Consider the following 9,126-nt stretch of genomic DNA (forward strand, 5'->3'; position numbering starts at 1 on the left):
AGTAATAATAGTAGATGCAGGCAGGAGTTGGTCTACTTGTTGCGGACGTGATGCCTATATACATGATCATGCCTAGATAATCTCATAATTATTCACTTTTCTATCAATTGCTCGACAGTAATTTGTTCACCCACCGTAATACTTATGCTATCTTGAGAGAAGCCACTAGTGAAACCTATGGCCCCCGGGTCTATCTCTTATCATATTTGCTTCCAATCTACTTTTATTTGCATCTTTAGTTTTTGCATCTATATTATAAAATACCAAAAATATATTTATCTTATCTTACTATCTCTATTAGATCTCACTTTCGCAAGTGGTCGTGAAGGGATTGACAACCCCTTTTATTGCGTTGGTTGTGAGTTCTTTGTTTGTTTGTGTAGGTGCGTGGGACTTTTGAGGAGCCTCCTACTGGATTGATACCTTGGTTCTCAAAAACCGAGGGAAATACTTACGCTACTATTGCTGCATCACCCTTTCCTCTTCAAGGAAAACCAACGCAAGCTCAAGACGTAGCAAGAAGGATTTCTGGCGCCGTTGCCGGGGAGGTCTTCGCTCAAGTCAAGACATACCAAGTACCCATCACAAACTCATCTCCCTCGCATTTACATTATTTGCCATTTGCCTCTCGTTTTCCTCTCCCCCACTTCACCCTTGCCATTTTATTCGCCATCTCTTTCCCAATCTCCTCCTCTCTTTTCCGTTTGCCTTCCCGTTGCCATGGCCGAATCAAAGAGAACTAAGGGCCCTTTTGTAGGTTCTGTTACCTTGGATAATCCCTCTATCGTCTCTAAGCTCATAAATAATGATGCTATAGAAAGACCCACCTGGGTCTCCAATGAGAGCTTGAATAATTTTGATGAGGATGACTCTGGAATTTTCCGCTATTTATTTTATGAGTCATTAAAAGATGATTGGATAGGTTATTAAGGATTCGGGGCAGCTATGTGCCACAATATCAAATTGAAGATTACTTAAAAAGTTTCTATATTGGCTTGCCCGTTTCTTTTAAACAAGTTTTAGATTCTATTTTTGAAGGAGGTTTTCTTGAAGGGGATTCTATAGATACTTATGAAAAAATGAAAACCATATTTGGGCACCCTATGAATGATAAGGTTGAATCAACTACTCTCTTGTGCTTTTATCAAAATGAAATTATTAAAGAGATGAAGTCTAGTTTAGAGGCAAACTTCCGTAATGTGCTTAATCTTACTTCCTCCATTAATGGCCATGTGCTTACGTTAAATAGAAGAATGAATGCCATAGAAAGGAGATCCTCTCCGAGTGCCAAAGATGGCACTCGTTAGATCTATCTTCGCTTTTATGCCTAGCTAGGGGCGTTAAACGATAGCGCTAGTTGGGAGGCAACCTAATTTTCTTTGTGTTTTTTGTTTTTGTTCCTGTCTAGTAATAAATCTTGCATCTACTTCCTGTTTAGATGTGTTTTCATCTTTTAATTAATGTTTGTGCCAAGTAGAACCTATAGGATAACCTGATGATAGTTGATTTGATTCTGCTGAAAAACAGAAACTTGCGCGCACGAATTTAGTTTTGTTAAATCACATAAACGTGATTTTGCGTTGATTCCTTTTGAGGCTGATCAATAAGCAAATTGTACAGGACTTCCTATTTTGGTAGGATTTTTATAGTTTCATAAGTTTGTGTTAGTTACAGATTGCTACAGACTGTTCTGTTTTTGACAGATTCTGTTTTTCGTGTGTTGTTTGCTTATTTTGATGCATATATGGCTAGTAAAATAGTTTATAAACCATATAGAAGTTGGAATACAGTAGTTTTAACACCAAAATAAATAAAGAATGAGTTCGTTACAGTACCTTATGTGGTGGTTTTGTTTTCTTTCACTAACGGAGCTTATAAGATTTCCTGTTGAGTTTTGTGTTGTGAAGTTTTCAAGTTTTGGGTAAAGCTTTTATGGACTATGGAATAAAGGGTGGCAAGAGCCTAAGCTTGGGGATGCCCAAGGCACCCCAAGATATTCAAGGATAGCCAAAAGCGGATGCCCCTGGAAGGCATCCCCTCTTTCGTCTTCGTTCATTGGTAACTTTACTTGGAGCTATATTTTTATTCGCCACATGATATGTGTTTTGCTTGGAGCGTCGTGTATTATATTAGTCTTTGATTTTTAGTTTACCACAATAATCCTTGCTGTACACACCTTTTAGTAGAAGCCTACTTGATTATAATTTGCTAGAATACTCTATGTGCTTCACTTATATCTTTTGAGCTTAATAGTTTTTGCTCTAGTGCTTCACTTATATCTTTTAGAGCATGGTGGTGTCTTAATTTTGAAGAAATTGCTAGTCTCTCATGCTTCACTTATATATTTTTAGAGTCTTTTAGAATAGCATGGTACTTGCTGTGGTTACAAAGTTGGTCCTAGAATGATGAGCATCCAAGTTGGGTATAATAAAAACTATCATAGAAAAAGAATTGGATGTTATGATCAATACGATGCTTGATAATTGTTTTGAGATATGGAGGTAGTGATATTAAATTCATGCTAGTTGAGGTGATTATGAAAAGTACTTGTGTTGAGGGTTGTGATTCCCGTAGCATGCACGTATGGTGAACCGCTTTGTGATGAAGTTGGAGCACAATTTTATTTATTGAGTGTCTTCCTTATGAGTGGCGGTCGGGGACGAGCGATGGTATTTTCCTACCAATCTATCCCCCTAGGAGCATGCACGTAGTGCTTTGGTTTTTGATGACTTCTAGATTTTTGCAACAAGTACATGAGTTCTTTTGACTAATTTTGAGTCCATGGATTATACGCACCTCACCCTTCCACCATTGCTAGCCTCTCTTGTGCCGCGCAACTTTCGCCGGTACCATACACCTACCATATACCTTCCTCAAAACAGCCACCATACCTACCTATCATGGCATTTCCATAGCCATTCCGAGATATATTGCCATGCAACTTTCCAATGTTTCGTTCATATGACACGCATTACTTTTGTCATATTGCTTTTTGCATGATCATGTAGTTGACATCGTATTTGTGGCAAGGCCACCTTCATAATTTTCATACATGTCACTCTTGATTCATTGCATATCCCGGTACACCGCCGGAGGCATTCATATAGAGTCATATCTTGTTCTAGCTTTGAGTTGTAATTCTTGAGTTGTAAATCCATAAAAGTGTGATGATCTTCATTATTAGAGCATTGTCCTAGTGAGGAAAGGATGATGAAGACTATGATTCCCCCACAAGTCGGGATGAGACTTCGGACTTTACAAAAAAAAGAAAAAAGAAAGAAAAAAAAGAAAAAAAAGAGAATGCCCAAAGAAAAAAAAGGAAAAAAAGGAAAAAGAAAAAAAAGAAAAAAAAGAAAATGAGAGAAAAAGAGAGAAGGGACAATGCTACTATCTCTTTTTCCACACTTGTGATTTAAAATAGCACCATGATCTTCATGATAGAGAGTCTCATATGTTATCACTTTCATATACTAGCGGGAATTTTTCATTATAGAACTTGGCTTGTATATTCCAATGATGGGCTTTCTCAAAATGCCCTAGATCTTCGTGAGCAAGCGAGTTGGATGCACACCCGCTTAGTTTCTTTTGTTGAGCTTTCATATATTTATAGCTCTAGTGCATCCGTTGCATGGCAATCCCTACTCACTCACATTGATATCTATTAATGGGCATCTCCATAGCCCGTTGATATGCCTAGTTGATGTGAGACTATCTTCTCCTTTTTTGTCTTCTCCACAACCACCATTCTATTCCACATATAGTGCTATATCCATGGCTCACACTCATGTATTGCGTGAAAGTTGAAAGAATTTGAGATTATTAAAGTATGAAACAATTGCTTGGCTTGTCATCGGGGTTGTGCATGATTAAATACTTTGTGTGATGAAGATAGAGCAACAGCCAGACTATATGATTTTGTAGGGATAACTTTCTTTGGCCATGTTATTTTGAGAAGACATGATTACTTTGATAAGTATGCTTGAAGTATCACCATTTTCATGTTAATATGAACTTTTATTTTGTATCATTTGGATTTGAACATTCATGCCACAATAAAGAAAATTACATTGAGAATTATGCTAGGTAGCATTCCACATCACAAATTTATTTTTTATCATTTACCTACTTGAGGACGAGCAGGAATTAAGCTTGCGGATGCTTGATACGTCTCCAACGTATCTATAATTTTTGATTGTTCCATGCTATTATATTACCCCTTTTGGATGTTTATGGGCTTTATATTATACATTTATATCATTTTTGGGACTAACCTACTAACCGGAGGCCCAGCCCGTATTGCTGTTTTTTTGCCTATTTCAGTATTTCGAAGAAAAGAAATATCAAACGGAGTCCAAACGAAATGAAACCTTTGTGAGCGTGATTTTTGGAACGAACGTGATCCAGAGGACTTGGAGTGCAAGTCAAGAAGCAGCCGAGGCTCCCACGAGATTGGAGGGCGCCCCCCCCCCTATAGGGCATGCCCCCTGTCTCGTGGGCCCCTCGGGCGTCCACCGACGTACTTCTTCCTCCTATATAAGCCTACGTACCCCGAAAACATCCAGGGAGCAACCGAAACACAATTTCCACCGTCGTAACCTTCTGTATCCGCGAGATCCAATCTTGGAGCCTTCGTCGGCGTTCTGCCGGAGGGGGAATCGACCATGGAGGGCTTCTACATCAACATCCTTGCCCCTCCGATGAGTTGTGAGTAGTTTACCACAGACCTACGGGTCCATAGTTATTAGCTAGATGGCTTCTTCTCTCTTTTTGGATCTCAATACAATGTTCTCCCCCTCTCTTGTGGAGATCTATTCGATGTAAACTCTTTTTGCGGTGTGTTTGTCGAGATCCGATGAATTGTGGGTTTATGATCAAGTTTATCTATGAATAATATTTGAATCTTCTCTGAATTCTTTTATGTATGATCGAGTTATCTTTGCAAGTCTCTTCGAGTTATCAGTTTGGTTTGGACTACTAGATTGATCTTTCTTGCCATGGGAGAAGTGCTTAGCTTTGGGTTCAATCTTGCGGTGTCCTTACCCAGTGACAGAAATGGTTACAAGGCACGTATTGTATTGTTGCCATCGAGGATAACAAGATGGGGTTTATATCATATTGCTTGAGTTTATCCCTCTACATCATGTCATCTTCCTTAATGTGTTACTCTGTTCTTATGAACTTAATACTCTAGATGCAGGCAGGAGTCGGCCGATGTGTGGAGTAATAGTAGTAGATGCAGGCAGGAGTCGGTCTACTTGTTGCGGACATGATGCCTATATACATGATCATGCCTAGACAATCTCATAATTATTCGCTTTTCTATCAATTGCTCGACAGTAATTTGTTCACCCACCGTAATACTTATGCTATCTTGAGAGAAGCCACAAGTGAAACCTATGGCCCCCGGGTCTATCTCTTATCATATTTGCTTCCAATCTACTTTTATTTGCATCTTTAGTTTTTGCATCTATATTATAAAATACCAAAAATATATTTATCTTATCTTACTATCTCTATTAGATCTCACTTTGGCAAGTGTCCGTGAAGGGATTGACAACCCCTTTATTGCGTTGGTTGCAAGTTCTTTGTTTGTTTGTTTAGGTGCGTGGGACTTTTGAGGAGCCTCCTACTGGATTGATACCTTGGTTCTCAAAAACTGAGGAAAATACTTACGCTACTATTGCTGTATCACCATTTCCTCTTCAAGGAAAACCAAAGCAAGCTCAAGACGTAGCATCGTCCTATATGTCAATCTTTACCTCTCGACCATTTCGAGACTCCTCGTCATGTATGTGATCTCATCCGGGACTCAGAACAACATTCGTCCACCAAATCACATAACTCATATAATACAAATCGTCATCGAACTTTAAGTGTGCGGACCCTACGGGTTCGAGAACTATGTAGACATGACCGAGACACCTCTCCGGTCAATAACCAATAGCGGAACCTGGATGCTCATATTGGCTCACACATATTCTACGAAGATCTTTATCGGTCGAACCGTTATGACAACATGTTGGAAATATGCCCTAGAGGCAATAATAAAAGCATTATTATTATATTTCCTTGTTCATGATAATTGTCTTTATTCATGCTATAATTGTGTTATCCGGAAATCGTAATACATGTGTGAATAACAGACATCAACATGTCCCTAGTGAGCCTCTAGTTGACTAGCTCGTTGATCAACAGATAGTCATGGTTTCCTGACTATGGACACTGGATGTCATTGATAACGAGATCACATCATTAGGAGAATGATGTGATGGACAAGACCCAATCCTAAACATAGCACAAGATCGTATAGTTCGTTTGCTAGAGTTTTCCAATGTCAAGTATCTTTTCCTTAGACCATGAGATCGTGTAACTCCCAGATACCGTAGGAGTGCTTTGGGTATGCCAAACGTCACAACGTAACTGGGTGACTATAAAGGTAGACTACGGGTATCTCCGAAAGTGTCTGTTGGGTGACATGGATCAAGACTGGGATTTGTCACTCCGTATGACGGAGAGGTATCACTGGGCCCACTCGGTAATGCATCATCATAATGAGCTCAGAGTGACCAAGTGTCTGGTCACGGGATCATGCATTATGGTACGAGTAAAGTGACTTGCCAGTAACGAGATTGAACGAGGTATTGGGATACCGACGATCGAATCTCGGGCAAGTAACATATCGATAGACAAAGGGAATAGCTACGGGGTTGATAGAATCCTCGACATTGTGGTTCATCCGATGAGATCATCATGGAGCATGTGGGAGCCAACATGGGTATCCAGATCCCGCTGTTGGTTATTGACCGGAGAGTCGTCTCGGTCATGTCTGCTTGTCTCCCGAACCCGTAGGGTCTACACACTTAAGGTTCAGTTACGCTAGGGATGTAGGGATATGTATATGCAATAACCCGAATGTTGTTCGGAGTCCCGGATGAGATCCCGGACGTCACGAGGAGTTCCGGAATGGTCCGGAGGTAAAGATTTATATATGGGAAGTCCTGTTTCGGGCATCGGGACAAGTTTCGGGGTTATCGGTATTGTACCGGGACCACCGGAAGGGTCCCGGGGGTCCATCGGGTGGGTCCACCTGTCCCAGGGGGGGCCACATGGGCTGTAGGGGGTGCGCCTTGGCCTAATGGGCCAAGGGCACCAGCCCCACATAGGCCCATGCACCTAGGGTTTGAAGGGGGAAGAGTCCTAGGAGGGGAAGGCACCTCCTAGGTGCCTTGGGGGGGAGGGAAACCCCCCTTGGCCGCCGCACCCCCTAGGAGATTGGATCTCCTAGGGCCGGCCAACCCCCCTTGGCCCTCCTATATATAGTGGGGGAGAGGAGGGACTTCATACCTGAATGCCTTGGCCTTTGGTTGCCTCCTTCTCCCTCCCCAACACCTCCTCCACCTCCATAGTGCTTAGCGAAGCTCTGCCGGAGTACTGCAGCTCCATCAAAACCACGCCGTCGTGCTGCTGCTGGTGCCATCTCCCTCAACCTCTCCTCCCTCCCTTGCTGGATCAAGAAGGAGGAGACGTGGCTATTCCGTACGTGTGTTGAACGCGGAGGTGCCGTCCGTTCGGCGCTGGTCATCGGTGATTTGGATCACGTCGAGTACGACTACATCATCACCGTTCTTTTGAACGCTTCCGCTCGCGATCTACAAAGGTATGTAGATGCATCTAATCACTCGTTGCTAGATGAACTCCTAGATGATCTTGGTGAAACGAGTAGGAAATTTTTTGTTTTCTGCAACGTTCCCCAACAGTGGCATCATGAGCTAGGTCTATGCGTAGTTCTTCTTGCGCGAGTAGAACACAATTTGTTGTGGGCGTAGATTTGTCAACTTTCTTGCTGTTACTAGTCCTTTCTTGCTTCAGCGGTATTGTGGGATGAAGCGGCCCGGACCAACCTTACACGTACGCTTACGTGAGACCGGTTCCACCGACTAACATGCACTAGTTGCATAAGGTGGCTAGTGGGTGTCTGTCTCTCCTACTTTAGTTGGAGCGGAATCGATGAACAGGGTCCTTATGAAGGGTAAATAGAAGTTGACAAAATCACGTTGTGGCTTTAACGTAGGTAAGAAGACGTTCTTGCTAGAACCCTAATTCAGCCACGTAAAACTTGCAACAACAATTAGAGGACGTCTAACTTGTTTTTGCAGCAAGTGGTTTGTGATATGATATGGCCAAAGTTGTGATGAATGATGAATGATCTATATGTGATGTATGAGATGTTCATGCTATTGTAATAGGATTCACGACTTGCATGTCGATGAGTATGACAACCGGCAGGAGCCATAGGAGTTGTCTTTATTCTTTTAATGACCTGCGTGTCATCGAGAAACGCCATGTAAATTACTTTACTTTATTGCTAAACGCGTTAGCCATAGTAGTAGAAGTAATAGTTGGCGAGCAACTTCATGGAGACACGATGATGGAGATCATGATGATGGAGATCATGGTGTCAAGCCGGTGACAAGATGATCACGGAGCCCCAAGATGGAGATCAAAGGAGCTATGTGAAAATGGCCATATCTTGTCACGTTTATTATTTGATTGCATGTGATGTTTATCATGTTTTGCATCTTGTTTACTTAGAACGACGGTAGTAAATAAGATGATCCCTCACAATAAAATTCAAGAAGTGTTCCCCCTAACTATGCACCGTTGCGACAGTTCGCTGTTTCAAAACACCACGTGATGATCGGGTGTTTTATTCAGACGTTCACATACAACGGGTGTAAGACAGATTTACACATGCAAACACTTAGGTTGACTTGACGAGCCTAGCATGTACAGACATGGCCTCGGAACACAGAAGACCGAAAGGTCGAGCATGAGTCGTATAGAAGATACGATCAACATGAAGATGTTCACCGATGTTGACTAGTCCGTCTCACGTGATGATCGGACACGGTCTAGTTTAACTCGGATCATGTAATACTTAGATGACTAGAGGGATGTCTAATCTAAGTGGGAGTTCACTAATAATTTGATTAGTTGAACTTAATTATCATGAACTTAGTCTAAAATCTTTGCAATATGTCTTGTAGATCAAATGGCCAACGTAGTCCTCAACTTCAACGCGTTCCTAGAGAAAACTAAGCTGAAAGACGATGGCAGCAACTATAC

The sequence above is a fragment of the Triticum dicoccoides genome, chromosome 1B (assembly GCF_002162155.2).
Source record: "Triticum dicoccoides isolate Atlit2015 ecotype Zavitan chromosome 1B, WEW_v2.0, whole genome shotgun sequence".
NCBI lineage: Eukaryota > Viridiplantae > Streptophyta > Magnoliopsida > Poales > Poaceae > Triticum > Triticum dicoccoides.